Raw genomic sequence first — 10,956 nt, forward strand, 5'->3', positions numbered from 1 at the left:
GAACATTCAAATATCATTAAATTATATTTTAATAATATTTAACATGATATTACCATCCTTGTTATAAAATATATTCACAATATTCTAATATGTCTGGTAATATGATTAATTCTCTACCATATTTAGTTTATTGTGTAAATCAATTAATATAGTTGATTTATTATACTTCCATTCTTTATTTGGCTCATTCACCTATAAATAGGAACACATGTTATATATTTAATAAAAGCTGAGAATAGCAAAGATTAGGGGTGGGCAAAATTTTCGAGATTTTGACTTCGACCAAATTCTGACAAGACTCCGACTCCGACAGAGTCGAAGCTCGCGAAATGTGGAGTTAGATTTACTCCACTAGTTAGAGTTCGGAGTCGGAATCAAAGCCCACATGGGCTCTGAACTCCGATATATATATTTCTAAAATCCAATAATCAAAACGACGTTGTTCCACTTCAAGAGGAACGACGTCGTTTCACTCAAGCAGGGGACATTTTGCTCAAGTAAATGGGTGTGGCTCGAGCGAACGTCACACATATTGTTCAGTCGACCCTTGGCTCGAGTGTGGCTCGAGTGAACATCACACAGATTGTTCGCTTGAATGTGGCTCGAGCGGATGTCCATTTTTTTGTATTTTATTTATTTTTAAAAAATCACAAACACGACTAGACACATATGTTTTTCCTTTTCAATGTGTTTCTAATTTGTAGATAATTTCATAACATGTTAAATGATGGGATACAAATTATGGATGCTACACCATCTCGCCGCGATTCTCTACAAGAGGATGATGCACAGTTGTTGGCATCACCGACAGGTACCTTGGGTTGTAGACCCCCATCTAGAGTAGCTACCTTTGGTGTAAGTAGTCGAGTCTCAATAAATCTAGAAGATGTTGATATGCTTAATGAGAAAGAGGAGTTGATGAATGTTGAGGCCGATCCACCAACACGACCTAGTAAAAAAAAGTTGTGGATATAGGAACATTTCACCAACACTCCCAATGATCTCGAGAACCCACAGGCTCGATGCCACTATTGTGGGCAACGATGCGGTTGTCATTCTAAGAAGTAAGGCACGTCAGTATTAATAGTACATCTTACGGGTTGCCAACTGTATAAAATACATAAAGGGCTAGTAGCAACTGATCAGACGAAGCTGAGTTACTAGACTTCTACGGCCATGATGACATGCAGATTAAGAAACTATCAATCCCTCAATATAGTGGGAAGATGTTGAGGGATGTTCTTGAGAAGATGATCATTATTGATGAGATGCCTTTTACAATGCTTGACAAGGAAGGCTTTTGAAAATTTGTGCATACTTTAGAGCTACGATTTTCGATGTCTTCCCAATATACTGTGATGCACAATTGTTTGAAGATGCATGCCAAGGAGATGGCAGCGATGAAGGAAAGTTTTGTCGGCACTGGTTCGAGAGTGTTATTTGCGACTAATACATGGACTTCCATACAAAATGTGGGCTACATGTATATCACAACCAACTTTATTGACAGCGAGTGGACGTTGTAGAAGCAGATTATCAGTTTCAAAGAAATTGTTGATCATAAGGGTTCATCCATTGGCAAGGTGATGGATAACTGTATAAAGGATTGGAGGATCAGAAAAGTGTTTTGTATCACAATTGACAATGCTAGTGCGAATGACACTGCCATTGATTAGATCAGGCCAAATATGACAGTAAATGAGGATATTATTTGTGAGAACTAGATTATTCATGTTCGATGTTGTGCCCATATCATCAATCTCATAGTTTCTAAGGCGTTCAAGGAGGTTGATGATTCCATTATCAAAGTCCGGAACCTTGTGAGATATGTGAGGGCTTCCTCCCAACGGCTCTGCCAGTTTAAGGCAATAGCCGAACAACTAGAGATCCTATCTTCCAGTATGTTGCAATTGGATGTTTCGACTCTATGGAACTCTACATACATGATGTTGGATGTAGTACAGAAGTACCAAACAACGTTCGTGCTGATGAAGGTCGAGGATGGGGGCATGAGTATGCTTTGCTAGAGTTAGTTGGAGGAGAAGGGGGCTTGGTATGCCATACACAATTGATTGGACCAATGTTAGGTATTTTGTTCAATTTTGGAAGTTATTTTCTGAATAACTATGTGGATATCTAGGACAAAATATCCTACTATGAACATGTACTTCAAGGAACTCTCGGGGCTTTATGACCACTTGCAATAGAGTTGTGCTAAAAATTTGGATTTGTTGAATGCAATGACTATGATGATGAGATACAAATATAATAAATATCGGGGGGATGTGGAGAAGATCAATAGATTATTATTTATGGCTACGATCCGTGACCCCGGTATAAGTTGGCAATTCTAGACGATTGGATTAGGGACGTCCTCGGTGATGAGGGCATGAATCAATTTATTAGATCGCTCAAATGTGATATTGATGATTTATATAGGCATTACAACAGAAGTGGTCAGTCTTCAACCTAAGATGGTAGCTCCTCATGCTCAACCAGCTCGACATCTTCTTGGGATGATATGCATGCACAAAGTTCAAATTTATTATGATTACGAAGGTATCATCAAAATCGTGCATTAAGGAATATTATGTAGTGTAGGTCTGAGGTTGAGCGTTACTTTATAGAAAATGTCAAAGCACCTAGTGATTCCAGATATTAACTTGGTGGAAGGAGAGTTGCCTCTTTGTCGGCGTTTAGCACTGGAGGTCGTGTCTTGGATGCTTATCGGAGTTCATTACCTCTGACCAAAGAGGCGTTTAGCACTGGAGGTCGTGTCTTGGATACTTATCGGAGTTCATTACCTCTGACCACCATTGAGGCCCTTGTTTGCACACATAATTGGTTAAGTTCAATGGCCATTGGAGTAGATATTTTTTATGCCGTGAGCTATAGGATTGAATTAGGTAACTTTATGATTTTAAATGATTATTTACATAATTTTAATGTTTTCATTATTTAATTTATAATTTATATGATTTTGTAGACCTAGCTGTGAACTCCAAACTAATGTGGATGATTGAGACGGATGCAGAGTGGGATGGCCCCTTTATTGGTGAGAAACTCAATACCATGATTACCATCATGCAAAACTCATCAGAGTTAGAGGTGGATGTGAATTCATAATGTGTCCTATTTTATGTCATATATCACTTGGCTGATGGTTTAGAGGTCATTAAATGACTAAAGAAAAGATAGTGCATTTGATCAATAAAACTTCATGCAGGAAAATTGGAAATCACTATATAGTCATCGACTTAAATGCATGAACTGTCAAAATTGATGCGGGGGATTGTGGGTATTTCATATTTAAATGAAATCTATGGAATTATATTAATATTTTGGTGCTGTAAATTTAAATTTATTGTGATTTTCAGCTTTAAATTTAAATTTATTATGGTTTACAGTTTTAAATTTAAATTTATCGTTTGCGATTTGTAGTTTGATTTAGTCATTGTATTTAAATTTTAGCTTTTTAACTGATTTTGTTAATTATTATTTTTAAATATTTTAAAACAGGGGTGGGCTAATCTGAATTTTAGATTGGGCCTTGGATATTGGGCCGTGGGCCCAGGCCCAATCTGAGTAGGGCAACTGGGAGTGGGCAAGCCCACTTCTACTCTGAGCTCTGACTCCAATTGAAGTGGGAGTAGAGCAGATTTTGACCTACAACTCTAGTCGGAGTCAGAGGTCAGAGGTGGGCATTCTGACTCTATCAGAGTTGGAACCCACCCTTAGCAAAGATGTTGTCCTCAAATTTCTCCCTGACCCTCTCTTTTCCCTCTCCTTTTGTATTTTATTTTTATTTTTCTACATGGTTTCACATAATACCCAATCCTAGTATCACTCATAGAATCATTTGTGTTTGTGTTCCATTTTTTTTGTTAGCAGACATGTTTCTTTACTTTGCTATTTACATAGCACACCACATCCAGTTTAATAGTCTTTTAGCACATGATAGGTACTCTTTTTTACATGCAATTATGTCCATTTTTCAATTTGGTTTTTCTGATATCAAACCATCAATTGATTGTACGAGTTGTCATTGGCATTTTGGAGTTAGAGCCAACTATTTTCTAGTGTCTTTCGTAGTGTTTTTTTTTTTCCTTTCGGGGTAAGTCTCATATTCAACGTGTTATTTTTGATATTCTTTTCCATTCAACACATGTTCTCTAGATGCTTCTTACATACTTAACGGATCATCGTTCGTGATAAATCTCATATTTAAGATGTTATTTGGTGTTTTTTTCTATTTACCACACGTCCTTCAGAGGCTTTCTATACATTTAACGGATTGCTACCTGCATTTTTATCATCAATCTTGTACATCGATTTGTTTTTGCCAGCCATCCACTTGTGCCACACACCTTAGATCCCTAAGTCGCATCCACCTGGTTGGCAACATGTTCTTATTTACAAACTAAAGATGATGTCTTAATCATCATAATGAGTTTGAGAGGGATGTTAGAATATTACTATACTTATTATAGAATATATTCATAATATTCTAGTATGTAAGTAATATGACTTATTTTCTACCATATTTAGTTTATTTGTTAAATCAATTAGTATAGATGATTTATTGTATTTTCATTCTTTCTCTCGCCCCATTGGCCTATAAATAGGGTATTCAATAACAATTGAGAATAATAAGGATGTAGCCCTCAAATTCTCTCTCCCTCCTTCTCTCTTCTCCATCACATTTTCTATTTTATTTTTACTTTTCTATGGAGCCTAAGTCATTAATATATAATTATCTCACTTCCTCTATCATTTGATTTCATATATTGAAATGTGGTGACAAGAAGTATCCTTCCTTATAGATACACCCACGATTAATACTTTGCCATTATTTTTCAATGCAGCTTTAGACGCATCGCGCATATCAGCTTTGCATAGTTCACAACATTGATAATTTGATAATAAGTTTGGAACATTTTTGGACCTCTCCTAAGACAATACATCTTTTCAACCAATAAGTTAAAAATTAGCTATATATACATGTTTTTAGAATTCCAATTAAAACATACCAATTTAACTTGGCTTTTTATACAGTTCAAGTTAGAAGATGGAGACACATAGAGCATGGCTTCAAAAAATAATTTTACTTTAGAAACTTGTGTGACATCACCACTTATATCAAAATGTTAAATTGATGGGAAGATATAAATTTTATTATCTATTTTATATGTTAACACTCCTCCTCACGTGTGAGCCAGACTCTTCCTCAATGGGTGGCCCAACACGTAAAATATTTAATTAAATGCTGTAGATTGTAGAGTCAATGTTCGAACTCAAGAGCTAGCTCAAGAGTTGAGGATTTCCCTCACACTTATAAACTGATCATCAGCTCCTTCCACAACTGATGTGAGACAACCCCAACAATCTCCCCCTCACACATCGGGTCCTAGGTCAGAGCAGCAACAACCCGTTTCTCCTACGGACTATTGGGCCTGAGACTGTTAGTAAACCTCGCTCTAATATCATGTGAAATCACAACTTGTCCCAAAAGTTTAAGCTGATGGGAAAATATATATTTTATTATTTATTTTATATCCTAATAACTTGGATTGTTGATGACGTGTTGCGCACACTGGGTACTAGGCTCGACAACCGGCAATGCAAAAAAGATGGGGGGCTTGGGGTTGAAGGGTAACCCATGATGCCTAAGTCAGTATTCCTTTTCTTTTGATGGAATTTTTGTGGGTAAGAGAATGTAGGTTCAATTCTAACTTGATGCTCGACTTTTATACCTCTTTGTCGAGATAGTACTCTGTCTCCCATGTTAGATGCCCTTGTATCTCATACGGGATACCACGACATTGTCTTTAATGTGACGTGGCAAGTGGGCGGGTGTGTCCACCTTCCATGCAACTTGTCAGGGACAGGAGGGCTCGCCGTGATCTCTGTCCATGTCTCATATATATTCATTAAATACGGCGTGGCTTTGTCATGACCTGTAGTGTGAATCTTTCCTTCTTGCCTCCCTTTCCTTCCTCCTCTCTTTTTGTCTCAACACCCCATTGGTCAGTTATACTTGATGAATGGGTTACTTACTGCGTGCTTCAGTTCGTTCCCCCCCGTTTAGGTTGCGTGTGATTGTTCGCCCCTCCACGTCTATTCATGCAGCGGGAATCACAGGGTTCGTTTCAGTTATCTTACTTTTAGGGGCAACACGTGTCACCCTTTGGTTAGGGTAGCACAGACGGCGCAAAATCCTATTTAAACCTAAGTCCCATCCCATCGTCTTCCTTCTCACACATTTTCCCTACTTTTGTTGCCATTTTTGAGTTCCCTCAGGTCTCTCGTTTCTCTCCTCTTTTCATGCTTCATCCTTTCTCGACTTGCCTTCCTTTCTTCTAATGGTGCCCAAAAGCTTCTCCTGCTTTGCCCCCCCGGGGTTTCCTCTCAGAGGACCTTTCTGGGTCCCTATAGGTATGGATCCTCACGAGGTTTGGGGAGACTCTTAACACTTCAATGGATATCACTAGACTTCAATCGTTTCTCAGCTGACCTGAGGTCGGCCTACAAAGTGCTTGACTCTGCCATCTTGAAAATTCTAGTGGCCTGTTAGGGGGCAGTAGACTAGGAGGGTTTTCCTGTGAAGGTGGTATTGTATTCCTCGATGTTCTCTAATGGATTGAGACTTCCCTTTTGTCGTCCCGTTCGAGATGTCTTGGACTACCTTCAGCTAGCCCTGTCGCAGCTCTACCCTAACACGTGACACATTTTAATTACGTGCTGCTACATTGTCTGGCGCATGGTTTTGGAGTTTGCTAGCGAGGATCACCTGGATCTTATAGTTAGGGAGTTCATTTTCACTCATGGGATGCGTGACTTGACAACACTCTGTGCAGCTTTCATTCCTGGATGAGGGTACCAAGTTGCCCGCTTGGAGCCGCACTTTTATCGCATTAAGGATTGGTTCAAGCGGTTCTTTTATTTTATCTATAGCTAGTTCCTACAAGTGCTTTAAGACTACAAGCCTATGCAAGGTCTTTTGGTGCTTTGTTGGTATATGAGCCCTAGTAAGGTGTTTGGTGTACTGTCAGGTACTAGCTTTGTAAGGTCTTTTGTGCCTTGTAGGAACGAGCTTGTGCAAGATCTTTGGTGCCCACTTGGAGTACTAACTCGAGCAAGGTCTTCGGTGACCTATCGACGTACTTGCTTGTTCAAGGTCATTGGTATTGTGCTAAGTAAAGTGAGCACCGATAGTCGTAGTCAAATTCTCCTAAATTTGACTCTGAATCGGATTTTTTTGGAGTTCAAATCTAAATTCTGACTCCGACTCTGACTTGTGTAGGCTTTGATCTGACTCCGACTTGTCAAAGTGGAGTCAGATTTAAACCTTTTTTTTAGTTTTTTTAGCTTCATATTTAGCCCATTTTGTGTGCCTTAAAATTTTAATTTTTCCAAAGATTAAAAATTAAAACTAAATCATTCACTGTTAATTTACTTCTATACTAATATCTAACTTATTTTTGTACTAGACTTATATTATAGTGCCTAATTAAATGTTATTATACTATAGTATTGCATGTTATTATATTATACTAGTGTCTAACTTATTTCTATCTTAATTATATACTAAACTTTCTAGTGTCTAATTACATGTTAGGCGTGTAAAAAAAAAGGGTAAACCGGTTGAACTAGACTGAACCAATGTGTTCAATCCGACGTAATCGGTCATGTGTGAGAACTCGGATTTTGCAAAGAACCCCGGTCCCACTTTTTTTTTTTTTTTTTGAAGATTTATTTTAGTTATTGGAAGATGTTAAGTGTTAGTGGAAAAGCCTTAGGGTATATTTTATTTTTTGGACCTAAGAGTTCTAAACTTAGGAAGTCCATAAGAGAAAGGAAAAAAAGAAAAAGGCCCAACAAGGATTTCGGCCAACAAGGATAGCATTAGGGTTTGGAAGCCCAAAGTGCTTTCTAAGGATAGGTGTAGGCGCCACATGGCACAAGAAGAGCAATTTCATCTTTTCTAGAGAAGGAACCTAGGGAAATGGCAAGTGTGACACTTATCCAGAATGCATGAGGTTCTAAAAGGTGTGAGTGGAAGACGAGATCATCAAGGTTAGGGCTAGACGAGATCATCAGGGTTAGGGCTTACACGCCACATGCAAGGATTCCTTTTTTCTGAGATTGACACTTGTCAAGCATGGAGAAAGAGACCTTCGGAGTTCCAAGAAGATCTTACTTGGGAAGAGGAAAGGACGTGTTCTAGAAGAATGTTGGGAGAGCAAGAGAGGAGAGAAAGGGTGACGACTAATGCATTGGGAAGGCTAAGGCTAATGCACTAGGAAGGCCAATGATCACCTAAGGAAAAGCTAGGGTTTCGGCCAACACAAGGAACACACACTCACTTGCCACATGGCAACCATGCATATGAGGTGGAGTTCCAAGAAGGATTGAGCTATGTGTTTTGACTCTTTTGCCACCAAGTATATTGAACCTAGACAAGTAAGGAAGGACATAATGGGAATGTGAGGCAAAAGAGGGTTTCGGTTTTTGAGAAGGCCACACGCCACGTGTGAAGCAGGCTTTTGGATTTTCAAAGCTATCCTTGGGAAGAGGAAGAGACCCTTTGTCTAAGATGCCAAGTGGCATCCATGCACAAGTCTTTGGCATTTCAAGAAGGGATGGAGGCTCTATAAAAGGGAATTGCCAAAAATAGGGGAGGTCTTTTGCTTAAGTTTTCAACCTTGTTTCCAAGGGTTTTCAACTACCACTATTTTCTCTCTAAGTTCTTACATTTTCTCACACTTTCTCACCAACCAAACGCCATCATTCTCTTCACTATTTCGAAAACCACCAAGAATACTTCTTCAATTGCTCGGCTAGAGGAAGAACAGAAGGAGGTAAGAATTGTTCCACCATTTCTTCCACATACACACACGACCAAGAGGGAAAACAACACCAAGAAGTTTCGGTTCTAGGGTTTTCCCATGTGTACACACACTTTCACTTTAGAAACTAGGATTTTTTTACAAGAGAAGGAAGAACCCAAAAATATTCTCTTGTTTCAAGCTCTTGAACACGAAGTGTAGAGGGATTGAAGGCCATGACCACCACTTAGAATAAAGGCTAGGGTTTCTTTTCTTTAAGGGTTTCGGATTCAAGGGTTTTTTATTGGGAAAGCATTTTCGAAAACCTTAGACACATACATCACTCTTATTTCGAGACTAGGGTTTCTCTAGTCATCTTCTAACATGTCTTGCATTTACTTTTCACAATATGACAGGTGTAGGTGCCACATGGCACAAGAAGAGCAATTTCACCTTTTCTAGAAAAGGAACCTAGGGAAATGGCAAGTGTGACACTTGTCTAGCACGCATGAGATTCTAGAAGGTGTGAGTGGAAGATGAGGTCATCGGGGTTAGGGCTTACACACCACATGCAAGGATTCTTTTTTATGAGTTTTACACTTGTCAAGCATGGAGAAAGAGACCTTTGGAGTTCCAAGAAGATCTTACTTGGGAAGAGGAAATGACATGTTCTAGAAGAATGCAGGGAAAGCAAGAGAAGAGAGAGGGGGGACGGCTAATGCATTTGGGAAGGCCAATGATCAGCTAGGGAAAAGCTAGGGTTTTGGCCAACACAAGGAACACACACACTCACTTGCCACATGCCGACCATGCACATGAGGTGGAGTTCCAAGGAGGATTGAGTTATGTGTTTTGACCCTTTTGCCACCAAGTACATTGAACCTAGAAAAGTAAGGAAGGGCATAATGGGAAGGTGAGGTAAAAGAGGGTTTCGGTTTTTGAGGAGGCCACACACAACATGTGAAGAAGGCTTTTGGATTTCCAAAGTCATCCTAGGGAAGAGGAAGAGACCATTTGTCTAAGATGCCAAGTGGCATCCATGCACAAGCCTATGCCATTTCAAGAACGAATGGAGGCTCTATAAAAGGGCATTGCCCGAAAATAAGGGAGGTCTTTTACTCAAGTTTTCAACCTTGTTTCTAAGAGTTTTTGGCTACCACTATTTTCTCTCTAAGTTCTTATATTTTCTTACATTTTCTTACCAGCCAAACGCCACCATTCTCTTCAACATTTTGAACACCACCAAGAATACCGCTTCAATCATTCGGCTAGAGGAAGAACACAAGGAGGTAAGAACCATTCTACCATTTCTTGCACATACACACACGGCCAAAAGGGAAAACAACACTATCAAGTTTCGATTCTAGGGTTTTCCCACATGTACACACACTTGCACTTTATAAACTAAGATGGTTCTTCATGAGAAAGAAGAACCCAAAAATATTCTTTTGTTTCAAGCTCTTGAACACGAAGTGTAGAGGGATTGAAGGCCACGACTACCACTTAGAAGAAAGGCTAGGGTTTTTTGTCTTTAAGGGTTTCAGATTCTAGGGTTTTTTTTTTTTTTTTTCTTGGGAAAGCATTTTCGAAAACCTTAGAGACACATTGTGGCGCCCCCAATCCCCCTTATATAAATACACAGGGATCGAGACGCCAGAATGCTGACAACACGGTCACACATCCCAACGAAGTGCCAGTGTGTGTACATGCAACAGTGTACAAATAAAATAACGCAGCGGATAGTCAACTAAGTACCAGAATTTATTTACAATCAAATATCAGTAAAAAATTTGAATAGCAGTTATACAGTCATCCATAAAAATATATTACAATAGTTTTCAAATAAACAAACGAGTGATCCCAGATCACTCCTCGGGCGGAGCCATCTCCTCAGGCTCACCCTCATCCTCCTCATCTGCGTCAAAATCTGCGTTACCACAAAATGGTACCGCAGGTAAGTATGACACCAAATAACAACGTAATATAAAATGCATTAAATACAACTAACATGCATGTACATGAAAAATATGCATTTTACTCAACTCATTATTTTTCCCGAAAATAATTATTTCAACACACGCCAAAATCTCATTTTGGCCCAAAATATCCGTAAAACATTTTCCCAGAA

The sequence above is a fragment of the Juglans microcarpa x Juglans regia genome, chromosome 6D (genome assembly GCF_004785595.1).
Source record: "Juglans microcarpa x Juglans regia isolate MS1-56 chromosome 6D, Jm3101_v1.0, whole genome shotgun sequence".
NCBI lineage: Eukaryota > Viridiplantae > Streptophyta > Magnoliopsida > Fagales > Juglandaceae > Juglans > Juglans microcarpa x Juglans regia.